We start from the raw sequence: 13,805 nt of genomic DNA on the forward strand, positions 1-13,805 counted from the left end.
ACCTTTCTGGCCACATCTAGACATAAAAAGTCAGGAATATCACTAGGTAGACAAAGGAAACGAAAATCTTATAGATAAAATGCTCACCATAAGCTCATATAAACTCTCTGAGGAAGAGACCCAAGTGTCTGCACAGGATGTTCCATCCAAAGAAAACATAGGTAAACTGGAGTTTACTACCACCTTTTCTCGAAATATCTCTGCTTCTTCTAAGGAATTTGGTGGCTAAAGCTGAGGATCTTCTGATGAAAATGTAGGCCTCATAGTCAGTACCAAAATAGAAAATGCCCTCTTCTTTCCTCTGCCACTGCTGCCACCATGGAGCAAATCCTCCTCACCTCACACCTACACTATTACATAGCCTGCTGGTTAGTCACCCTGACCTCAGTATCTCCCCATTCCACTCCATAATCCATTCATCTGTTAAATCAATCTTCTTAAAGTATAGATCTGACCAGATTACCCCTAAATTGATTAACACAGGGGCTCCCTATCACCTCCAGGATAACATATAAAATCCTTTATTTGACATACAAATCTTTTCACTACTCTTGCTCCCTCCTTATCTTTCCAGCCTTTTTCACACCTTACACATTGCCTTTCCCCTATATACTCTTCCTCCCAGTGACACTGGTATTCCTTGTATAATATGCTTCATTTCCAGATTCTGGCCATTTTTACTAGTCGTTTCTCATTTCTGACATTCTGTCTCTGTCTCTGTCTCTCTCTCTCTTTTTCCTTAACTACCAGGCTGCCTTCACATCCCAGATAAAATTCCATGTTTCATGAAAGACCTTTCCTAACGCCCTTTAATACTAATCGTTTCTCTCTATAGGTTATCTCCAATTTATATATCATGTTTGTACACAGTTATTTATGTAGTATCTCCCCAATTAGACTATGAGTTCCTTTAGAAGAAAGACCACCTTTTGCCTTTCTTTGTATCCCCAACAACTAGCACAGAGCCTGGCAATAGTATGGCACTTAATAAATTTGTATTGATAGACAAAACACAAAGATAGCAGTGGCAGCACCACACTACCACTGCTGTTGCTTTCAGTACAGTCTTTGAAGTCAGTAATCCTCCAGGGAAGCAGTTCCTTTGGCTATAAGTATGTATCCTCATCAACTGCTATGATCTATATGGCAAGCAAGCCATATAGCTGAGCAGCAAGACACTGTAAGGGAAAGACAAGAAGCAGGGCATGCTAGGCAAGTCAAAGAATGACTACCACCTCCCCTTAGATCCCAAAGGAGATAGCCCAGGATACTGAACTGAATAGCCTTGAATACATAGACTCCCTGTCCATCAGTCCTTTTTCTAAACCAGGTTGTGCAACCAATATTGAGAGGAACAATCGCTATGTTGAATGGACCTACCTTTCTCGCCATCAGTACCAACTGCTGATCAACTACCACTGATGGGCAGGTTAAATCCAAGAAAGTTGGACTGCTTCCAATCTAGACATCATTAAAGAGTCTGGGGGTAAGGGGCTCATTGAAATAATATAGTAGAGCCCATACTTCTTATGAGAAAGATAGCCAGAGATTTAACCTAAAGTTAGAAGCTGGAGGTAGAGATAAGAAACCTACAGGAGGGGCAGAAATCAGTTGGTGGAAATCCACATAGTTGTGAGGAATATCCACATTGATAGTATTACCAATTCAATGGAGAATTAAGATTATATATCTGTTAGAAATAACAACATCTACAATATCTAGGATGCTGATAATGGAATGCCAGGCAGCATCCAATGCAGTACCATACAGTGAAAACCACATGTCCAGCAGAAATGTACACAGTAGAGCATAAACCAGTATAGACTATGTCCAGGGAAGTCTTCATGTCTAGCAACATGGAACAGCAACCAATGAAGCAAGAAGAGATCTGCTTCCAGCATATGCTAGCAGGGAGCAAGACTGGAAGATGTAGAAAAATGGCATCACTAGTGATAGCCACACTGCAGCACAAGAGATATCGTGTTTAGACATGCCTATGGGTCACATACTTTCTACTTGTGCAAGTCCCTGAACATATTTCTCATGTTTGGACTCCTCTATGCAAGAACCTAGTAATGCATATTCCCTCCATATGTGCTTCCACATGGATGCTCCACTTCATTTGTTCAGCCTTCCAACTGATAAGTAGAAAAGTAGTAACTGGGTTGATGGGAGAAATGATTTGTTGCTACTTTTTTCAGCATGTCATTTCATTAAATACTTTTATTTTGAATTAATATTGTCTTCTTGTTGACTCAAAAATAAACATGTAAATGGGGGCCCACAGGTCATTCTTTCTTAGATTCAGACCCACAAAGCACCTTGAAACTGGATGAGTTACCTTGGGGAACTTGCTCTGTGAATTGGGAAGTATCCTCAGGTACCACATATATAAATAATATGTAGTTATTGTTCATGTGGAGTCTCCATAATATATTGGACATATTATATGGACAAGTTATATGTAAAGGAACAGTTTGAAGATTGCATGAATTTGATCCAGAAACAACCATCTGAAATCTGATTTTGATAAATTAAATGTATTTTATTTTCCTTTCACAAATCAGAAAGTAAATTCCTAAATCACATAATGAACTTCTTTATAAAAAAATTAAAACCCATGACTTACACTAACAGCATTGGATTTTTAGGTTCTACATGTTACAGAGAGATGAATATCTCTTCTCTTTGTGTATCTGCATCACCTCTTGAATTGAACATTGAAGAGTTAAAATAGTTCTCAGCAACTGAATCAGTTTCACTAATGACAAAAAAAATTATCAAAGATTTCTGGCAATGGTAATAACAAATGTTCACTTCAACAAATGTATTAGTTATTAATGTTTTGGAATATTAGGGGAAATCTGAAAACTTTTAGGGAATCTCTAGCTATTTCTTCCTATAATCTATATTTTCTTCCATGCTCTGGGTTTTCTCATGCTCATAAATCAAGTCTTGACCTGTCCTCCTATGACTCTGTATCACAGAGCTTCAGCTGTTGAGCTGCTGGAATCTATAAGCCTGTTATTTGCACTATATCTTGGATGATTGGCAGTATTCCTATTTGATGACTAGGCACTATACCTTTGAAGTCCTTTCATATGTCCCAGTAACAGATATGTATAAAAGTATGGAATGTCTCCAAGATGTAAATGCTTAAATAGCATAAACAAAAAGGCAACAGCTTTTATTTTGCATGTCACATTTACAGTGTGCTTATCAGTAAAGGGAACAGAAGTTTAAATACATATGCAATATGTAGCTTCTTGTGTAATTGCACAGGAACATCAGTAAACAGCTGTATATAGAGGATACTGGTTCTGACCTTATTAATTGGCAGTTTAATAAAGGATTTTTAAAAATATACTTTGGAACACAGAAGCTTTGTTTTTTTTAGAAAGCCAAAAACAGACCTGCATTTTTTACCCATGAAACTGATATAGGCATTGGTTATTTGTACCTCTGATAGTAGTAATAAATATTAACTTAGATTTACAAAGAACTTAATAGTTTTATAGAACATTTTTTATCTCATCTGGGGAACTTGCAGAGAAACAAATCTAGACTTAATATAATGAAAAATTTCCTAGTAGTTAGAAGCAAAAGTATAATAGATTACCTCTGGAAGTAGAAAATTCTCTTCCCAAAAGGGTCTCAGGAAAATAGTCTTTGGTGAGAGTGATATATTAGTTATCAGTTAGATAAGATAGCTTCTTAGATCTTTTTCAACTCTTAGATTCTGTAATTCAGTAATCATTTTTCATTCTCATGATGATATCATGAAATCCAGAGCATGTATTTTTTTCTCCATTTTACCAATGTGAAAACTGAAGGTGTTCCCTCAAGTCCCTAGCCTATTATCTTAGCTGGGACTCATGTATCACCACTTGGTGGTTTTCACCAGATTGTTCCCTCCACCTTGCTTGGGGGGCTCACTATTTCTGCAATGACTGTTCAGGCTACTTGCATAGTTGGAATAGAAATTCCTAAGGCTGTAAATTTACTGTCCTAGGGAAGTGAAGTTGGGTCTTGTGAAGGATACATGTAAAAAATAGTCTCACTAATTGAACCATGAGGGAAAAGGCAAGACTTGAAACAGAGACCAACCAGAAAGCTATTGCAATAGTCTAGGAATCCTGGTAGCAAGGCCAAAGGAGAGAAGGTGCAAATACAACAGTCATAGCAATGGCAGAATCACTGTAATTTAGTAACATATTGGAAGGGATGGGGTTGAGAGACTGGAGAACTGAGGATGACGTCTAGGTCATAAGGTTGGGTAACTGGAATGATGGTGGTGTCTTTGACAGTAAAAGGGAAGCTAAGAAGAGGTGACTGCTTGGGAAAGGATGAAAATATAATAAGTTTATTTTTGTGCATGTTGAGTTTAAGACATCAATGGGATATCCAAATAAGAGATATTGGTAACCTTGAAGAAGTGAGTTTCAGTTGAATGATAGGATCAGAAGCCAAATTTCAGAAGATTTAAAAGAAAGAAGACAGAAGTAGAGGCACCAAAAGTGGATGTTTTGGGGTTTTTTTTCAACCAGAAAGGAGAGGAAAATGATTATATCTGGCAGAAATGGAAAGAATTTTTTAAAAGAACTTTTAAAAATGCAGTTCAGAAGAGGAGCAAAGTCACATAAAGTTAACACTTAACAAAACTTTGTCACTACTCACAAAGGCAGGAAAACAGATACCAGTTGGGAATAGTCTCCTTGTGAAGCCCTCATTACCCTCATTCCAAAGGCAGCACACAATTGAGATAGTTCTTAACATTCAACTATGTAATAGTTGAAACCTTGCCGAAGGCCCACAGCACTTATAGAATTTTGATAAGATCAAATCAGTTTTTATCAGTTTCCAATCCTTCCCCCTCAGTTGTATCATCCTTACTAATATCAGAAACTCTCTAGTCTTATTTATGCATAAGGCAGATGTTGAAGGAATTAGCTGCCTTTGCTATTAATTGAGTTAGGTTCAAAGTTGTGCTAACTCTACTGTACCTGAGCAACAAATAGAAACATAGGAAACTCCTTTTGAAAAATAGGGGCATCTTCATGATACTATCTGTGTGTGGTTATTGCTGCCATATAGTCTGGTGACAGTCATGATTGAAGACCATGTAGAAAATTAAACTAGTCTACAAGAGCAGTGTTGATGGAATCTGAGTGCTTCCATCTGTTCCCATACAATGTCTAGTGTTACTGTGGAAACAAATCAAGAAAGGGTGCAGGCCAGAGTCTAGGGTTCTCCTCCCTGCATCTTCCACAGCTTCCTTTCTAGGTCTAGTCACTTTCCCACCAAGCTCCACATGGGCTGTCTGGTGAAGAGGCTTTTGGCTCTCTATCCTAGCTGGGATCAATTTATTGTCACCTGCTGATTTTCACCAATTTGCTCTCCCTGTCTTCCTTGGAGTCCCCTAATCCTTCTGTGATGACTCTTCAGGCAAATTGTATGATCCCAATAGGTTCTCCTGACTGTAAATTTGCTGTCCTGTGGAAGCCAATTGGGGCCATAAAGAGGGTAAATTATCTTTTATGATAATCTTCCTAACTGGACTGAGGACACAGTCAGAATGGACAAATACATCCAAATTTGTATCTTCTCTACTTTGACTGATATGGAAGAACTTCCTGAGCCAGGCCATCATTGGACTAAAGAAGGATTGCTTACTATCATCAGAGCATAGGGCTTGTTTTAATTGGCTAGTCCATCATTCCACAAGTTCTGTGTCTCAAAAGTCTGATATATTAACTTGTGATATTGATATGATACCTTGTGAAGTAAAAGCAGTTAACATGACAAGAGGATGAATTTGATATTTCATGACTCTGAATTATATTATTAAAAACAAATGCATTCACACAAAAATTAATTCATCAGTTGGAAAAAATTCACTAATATGCAGTGCTTTGCATATAGCAAGCACTTAATAAATGCTTTATTCTTTAGTTGTACCTTCATTCCTCTCCAGGTTCAACCCCTAAATCTCCCAGTTTTTTGACTGCAATGAATGCTTCCAGAAACCTCTACACCGTGGAAGCTCACTTGACGCCTGCACTTCATAGATTAGGATGGCTTTGAGAATCTGCGTACACCTCCAAACCATGATGAGGCAACACATATTGTGTTAGTGGAGGATATGCCTTTGAAAACTGAATTTAATGCTTTGAAAAAAGACTTCTGGACTTGAATCCATGATCTTATAAATGTAGGTACTTCTTCCAGTGGTGAAGATAATAATCTAACCAGACATTCTAGTAATGAAATGAAACTCTGGCCATGTACTCTCTGGAAGAATTATCTTGGTTTGCTCCAGCTGTAGCTTTTTATTAAACAAGCAAGATTATCTCTAGCTACAAAGTAGCAACATCAGCTACCACACACAGGAATAAGTCATTCTAATTAAACTGACATATGGATTGAGTGAACTGAAAATTTCAAAGTGAAATTCTCCTCAGAGCTGTTGTGCAGCCAGAGGCCTCCACGCAACCTACTGCTCTCTTTATATGGGTACTACTTATTTATAAAGTTAGGTATAAAGAGATTCGCCTAGCTATCCATGTAGCCTCCTTTCAAGAATCCCAGAAAGAATCACTTAGAGTGGTGAAAAGGTAACAAAATCTTTATATTCTTTTTTTTTTCATTTCTGAATGGCTGGGAAGGATTCTAATTATGTTGTCTATATTATTAGGTAAATAGGTTATTATATTGTGTTTTCAGTGTTTTATATTTCATTACCATCTAAACTCTACTGATGTTCAGAGCACTGTGCTGGTGGAGATATGAAGTATGGATTAGCTATTTCCTTACATCTTTAGTGTTTAGAGTATGCTAGAAATTCTTCAGGGGCAGCTAGATGGTTCCGTGGATCTAGGCATGGGACCTGGAAGATCTGAGCTCAAACTTTCTCTCAGATACCTACTAGAAGTCACTTTAACCCTGTTTGCCCCAGTTGCTCCATATGTTAAATGAGCTGGAGAAAATGGCAAACCACTAATATCTTTGCCAAGAAAACTCCAAATGGGGTCACAAACAGTCAAATACGACTGAAAAAAATAACTAAGAAATTCTTCATGATCATTAAATGATATAACCTTTTTATAGCCTTAAACCTGCACAAGTACATAAACTCATATAATTATGTGAAAAATAACTGGGAGAAACTAAAATAATTAAATTTATTGATTTATGCAGCAAACTTTACAATATTTTACATCTTAACCTTTTTATATATCAATGTATTCCTTTACTATAATCATTTGTTTTACATGATTTGGTACTGAGGTTGTATTTTATTTTTTATATATTATTAAATATCTGTCTTTCAGACAAACTTTCATCATATAAAACTTTAATGAAAAGTTCATTTTTTCAAGTTTGCCTTGATTTTAGCCCACAGTTGTTCTATAGGTTTTCAATGAGTTGCAGGCATGTTGAAGGCATGTTTTTTCCCAGCCCTTGGGTGAATTGATTAACCTTCCATGAAGTGTAGCATGTTGTTATGTCCTGCTGAAATATTCCCTATTTTTGGAGAATTTCCATAATTCTGGGGAAAAATCAGCTAATTAGTTTTACAACAAACTTTGTAGAGTTCATCATTCCCTTAATGGAGACAAGACTTCAAAGCCAACTAAAAGTTAACAAATTCTCCAAATCTTTTAATTTTGGTGAATGTTTGATACTCTGATGAAGATACCCAGATCTTAAAGTTTACTTGGACTTATGACAATGGTTTTCACACAACCTTGAATAAGAAAGTGAATTTCACCAGTAAAAATTATCCTTTTCCAACCTCCAGTGTTCTAACCTTTGCATTGTCTTACATATGACAAGTATTTTTCTTCAAAGCACCAGTTAACCTACACCATCCTATAGAGAAATCACCCTTCTAGCTTCTAGGTCCTTCTCTGAAGGCCTCAGCTTGTTTTCTAAAGGTCAATTAGGATGACTCACAGCAATCGTTTGTCAGTTTTATGTGCTGACATATGGCTGCTTGAAGTCCTTCCCTTTGTACTTCATTGTAACTGATTATATTTCGTTGTCATTGTGACCTTGAATGATCCTTTAAATGCTTGACCTTGCCACATGAACAGACATGTTAATATCTGTAGTAGTCATTGAAGTGTGATCTTATAGAGCTCCAATATTTCCACATTTCTTTGGTTTAATATCTATTTTTAAAACATGGAATTTAAAATACAATAAAAAATAGCAATTAAATAGGTATATATGTTACAAAATTCAGCAACTGACTGACAGAGAACTAACAAAGGGTGTGAGGGGTACAGTCTGATGTTATTTCACTTAAATCAATGTACTTACTTAGCCTAGGGTGTATAGAATCAAACACATAGAACCACTACTGTCAGAATGAAACTATACCAAAATTATTACTCGTACTTAGTGTGCATCACTGTTTATGATGGCAAATAGAAGAAGTGAAATGCTGTTGGGTGAAAAGAGTGCTGGATTGGTCTTCTGAGGGTTTGGGCTTAAATATTGGCTCTTCTGCGTTGACATCCGTGTGAATTTAGCCAAGTCATTTAGCCTCTCTGAGCCTCAGTTTTCTCATCTGTTAATAAGATAAATGGGCTAGATTTCCAAACTCTACATTCCTCTTCAGTTCTAAACCTATGACCCTGGTGAAAGTGTTCCAATATGGAATATAGCTTAACATAGAAATTTATCCATTTGTGGTAGCCTTGCCCTCATTCAGGCCATCCTTTAGTAGTACAGCTCCAACATTGAAGCAAAATGAGACACTCTTAAGTCATTCAAGAGTTAAAAAAAAGGTTGACTGAGTCATTAGGCATAGTATAGGAAGGAAAGAAAACAAGCATACAACATTCAGCTTGGGTAGAAGTGGCCTCCTTCACTTATATATGAGAACACATCTGGTCAAAAGAGCAGGGTGGAGTGACTTGCATAAACATCAACCAAATCTGAAGAGTACAGACTCCATTTGGGTCAGCTTTTTCATTCAGAAAGTCATGTCAGTACAGCCAGAGACTACAAGTGAAGGTGGAAACTGCTTGAATCTTAGGCTCCAGATTCAATCAACTTTTTGGATCAGCTTCATTACTTTTTATGGAAAGAATCTAAACTACTTTGGAGACATTAGAGGAGGGGGAGAGGGATGTAAATCTGGTAGATCCTGATCCTATCATACCATCTGAGGAATAACTGTTAAAATATTTATTTCTGTTGCCATGTTGATAGTTTTAAGAGTCTCTGGAATGTCTAGGTATGGTGCATAATTCACAAACAACTGATTGGTCCATTCGTTGGTTTAAATTATTTAAATTATTTGACTTAATTTACTGGTGTATAGATGGAAAGTTTCTGTTAATTTAGGAAAAGATGGGTGACCATGTTATGGTTATCTTGTCACTGGATTCAGATGGCTCTGGAGGAGAAGTGAAGTTGGTGACCTTGCACAGCCCTTTCTCACTCAAAACAAAGTCAAGTGCATGTCATGTCATCATTTCTGTGATGGCGTGGTCTTCTTTGGCAATGAAGGACAAACACAGTAATTTGTGAGTAGTCACAGCTGCCTGAATGAGGACCCAACTAGCTGGGTAACTCAGCTCCTCCTCTCCTTTCTGTCTCCCCCTCCCCAGAAAGGTAAATTTGGATGGCCAGAAGATGCCCAGTTAAGTTGAGTTTTACTGGCAGTCTCCTGCTCTATTCACTTATTTCTTAATATTTTCCTACCCTTTAGAACTTGGCCTATTTTGGAATCTACATTGTTAGTAGTTTCCATACATGTGAAAACATCAATTTCCCTAACTTCAAGTGACTAAGGACATTATGTGTGTCTATATGTATACATATGTGTATATACACATGTATGTGTATTTACATATGCATAGATGTATAGATGTATGCATACATATATAAATATATAGGTATTTTATTTTATATATGTATATATATAGAAAGATTTTACTGTGTATACATATGCTTGTACATACATAGTCAAGCACTGAACAACATGACCATTATGTCCTTATCATAAAGAGAAATTATAGTTATCTCGGGCAAAGGGTATTACAGCCCTCTCCTAAAAAGCATCCCACCAGGGAGTATCTCCAAAGATATTAAGCACTTATAAGAACCTACCATATGGACCTTGTCTCTTTATCTCTAAAGAAACTGCTAAGCAAGAAACCTCAGTCACATTTCAGGTCTAATTTCACAGCACATAATGGGGATGCTTAACAAGCATTTTAGAGACAAGTACAAATTACAGAAAATACAATGTAAATTGTGGGGGCTTTATACGTAGACAACCTAACAGATTTGAATTGGCCTCGATAAATAGGTATTTCAGGAACAAACAAATTGTCATCATATAAATAACACAAAGTGTCTTAAGAAATTTTAAATCAGACTTTCAGGTAACTCTAATGTTTTTAAGATAATATTCTTTCTCTTTTTTATAGAGAAAATGTATTCATTTAAGAGACATTCTTCTGAGAGCTATATCCATTTGTCTTTCATTTCTAATGTACTTCAAGGAGGCTTCTTAAATATTTAAATTGTTCTCTATCCATTTCTCCCTAAATAAGGCGAAGAAAACTATATTGTTTGAATAATGTGTCCTTTGGCAGACATTCAGATAGGTTCCAATACAATAACATCTGCACCTCTCCTAAAGAGAAACAAGAAAGAAATATTAGTTTAACAACTAAGCAGCAACTTGTTCAAAGAAATAAAAAGCTACAATGCTTGTTGATGATTTCAGAATCTTCAGAATCACAAATGATTGATTTCTTCAGAAGAATTATTTCTTCAGAATCATAAATATTACCCTAGCATAAAACAAGGTCCTTTCTAAGGTAATGGAAAGGACTTCCAGTAAAGGGGATAATATTTGTTTCTGTGCACAGGCCCTATTGATCTGATCTATCCTGTCTGTCTGTCTATCTGAATGTCTGTCTCTCTCACTCTCTCTCTCTCTCTCTCTCTCTCTCTCTCTCTCTCTCTCTCTCTCTCTCTCTCTCTCTCTCTTTCTCAATTAATCTAATAGTCATTGCTCTCAGGCTTTGGGAAAATTTGAAGGTCATTAAATCTGGAGGAAGAACTGAAAAATCTTTCCTGTTGTTATACATTAAATCCTAAAAAGAAGGGGAAAGGAATGTGAGTGAACTGTTTTTTTTTTTTTCTAAATCACAAAATAGACTTTTAAAACAGTGACAATTCACAAAGAAGCAAAGAAAAAAAACCTGATGATTTTTAAGGCAACTGTTAAAGAGATAAATTAAGTAATCAAAGTACAGAGATCAGTAATCTTATGGGTGGTTAACAGAAGGCCACTGAAGAACAGTAGTATGTTCTCTATTTAAAATCTATAGTTATAAATTAATTACTGATGTATTGGGTATTGTGCAATAATTTTACTATATTTGTTAGGCATTTATAGCAGCAGCATAAGATATGTTGATTGTAATTATTTTTCACTTAGTGTCCCCTAAGTTAAAGTTTTTGGCTCTCCTAAATAGCAAGTTCCCCAAAGAATGCTTTGTTCTTTTTGCATTTTGTATCCTAGGTCCTAAGCCTGTAATGTAGTGAGAGTTAAATAAGTATTGGGTAACTAATTGATTCTAACTGTGATAGAAGTTTCCACCAAGGAAAGTTATTGCTAACTTTTTGAATTTTATGCAGAAAAGGTTTTCAGTTGACAGTATTTCAAAATAGTGTCAAATTTTCAGAAAGAACAGCATTCCTATTATCTTCTAATAGCTAAAATAAAATTGCAAAATGAAGTCCCAATGAGAGAACACCCTCTACCAATGTAGATTAATGCCTGCTCTAATACTTCTAACCTTAGACAGTTGCTTAGATTACTAAGAAGTTACCATGACCAGGTTCACACAGCCAGCATATGTCAGAAGAGAATATTGCGTTCAGGTCTAACTGACTCCAAGACCTGATTATACCCACTACCGCACACTGCTTCTCATGAAAATAATAGATACATTTAAAATTTGTTTATTGAATGGAATTGAATTATGTCATCTTAGCAAATAACTTCCTCATTCCCTCTTCTTCCTCATTTACTTCTGCTGCAAAATTTTGGAATTAGACAATAATTTCTTGATTTCTTCCAACTCTAAGACCATAAGCTATTTAAATTAATTTTAAAATGTTAATTGTTTTATGCAATACCATATGAAGGAAATCCTCAAATTACGACTAATCAAGAAATGTTCCATTTTTAAAAAATGAAAGAGAGAAATATTTCTCATCACTACAGAAATGCCTTGTTTGTGCTGCATATGTCTGAAGAAGATGGCACACCATCTGTAGCCATTTGCTGGGTTAAAACAATTCTCTGAGGGTGCAGTATGGGGTGGAGTAATCCAAAATTATAAACATCAGCTGACAAAGTTAACTTCAAGAATATTATTTCTTCTTAAAGTAATAATAATAATTAGTGGATGGTGAATTTCATAATTCTATACGTTTTATTTTTACCAAGTAATTAAATGACAGAATGATTCAATCAACATAACCAGGCAAAGCAAAAATAATTTATTAAGCACTGACAGTACTCTGCTCCCTAGCACTGGGCTTTGTTCAGGGCATACAAATATATGCATAAAGAAAAGGGGTGGGTAAGGTACTTGTGTAAGAAATACGGTTTCAAAAAAGTTAGGTGCAGAAATCAGAATGGGAATGAAGGTTGATAGATAAGAGTCTCCCTAAAATGGGAGTTCTGGGAGGAACTCACCAGTGAAAGAAGAGGGGCTATATCATGTAAGGATATTGTAGGGTGAGGAGGCCTCACTGCCTTGACACACATGGTGCCAAGTCTGATGAGTCAAAAGCAGAAACAGAAAGGTCTACTGTTTTCAAATTCATGACTAAGATGAGAGTTCAAAAAGGAGTATTCAAATATATGAGAGAGAAATCATTAAAAAACCATCCAGGTTTGAAAAAATAGAATTTTACTGATAAAATTTGTTATGGTTGGACTGACTTTACACTGTATTCAATTTCATCCTATGCAGCTTAATATTTTTTATTAAAAAAAGATTCGTTCTCAACACAAAATGATGCCATCCTCTATCTAGAGATGTTTCTAAACTTTCTCTTTTTAGTATTTTTTGATTATTTGGGAAAAGATAAGGAAAGGATTTCTTCTTGAATCTTTTTTAATAAAAGGCACCTTCTTCACATTGAGATTCCTTAGCTGAAAGGGGGACACATAATAACACAGTCAGCAAAGACTACATTCTTTGCACCACGGGAGTCTTTGGGTCTTGAGGGTTTTTTTTAAATCCCATTTGTCTAAAGACAATTTCTAAGTAGCTCAAACATAAACAGGAAAGAAACTTGATAGAAATGCTTGGCAGTACTCCATGCCAAGCTAATTACTGCCATTCTTTATGAAAAGTTTTGATAAGAAGCCAGGAGGAAGAGGCAAAAGGGCAGAATGTAATGCTCCAGACTTACATCTGAAACCTTGACCTTTCAGAGCAAGCTTTCCTCCCTTGAAAATGCCTGAGTTAATTCATATGAGTGTATTTTCTGTAGCTGTTGGTAGCTTCAGTAGACATTTCTCTGGCCATTTCACACATGTGAGTGGATCATGCCATTTAACAAGGTAAATTTAAACATACTCATAGAGACTAATTTATACAGGAAGAAAATGTTACATAGTAACATTTTGGCATGTATAAATACACAGATATATGAGCATACATATTTTCTAGCCTAAATTACTATTTCTTTTTGTTATTCAGTCATTTCAGTCATGTCTGAATCTTTGTTATCCCATTTGGGGTTTTCTTGGC

This window comes from Notamacropus eugenii, chromosome 6 (assembly GCF_028372415.1).
Source record: "Notamacropus eugenii isolate mMacEug1 chromosome 6, mMacEug1.pri_v2, whole genome shotgun sequence".
NCBI classification, from domain to species: domain Eukaryota; kingdom Metazoa; phylum Chordata; class Mammalia; order Diprotodontia; family Macropodidae; genus Notamacropus; species Notamacropus eugenii.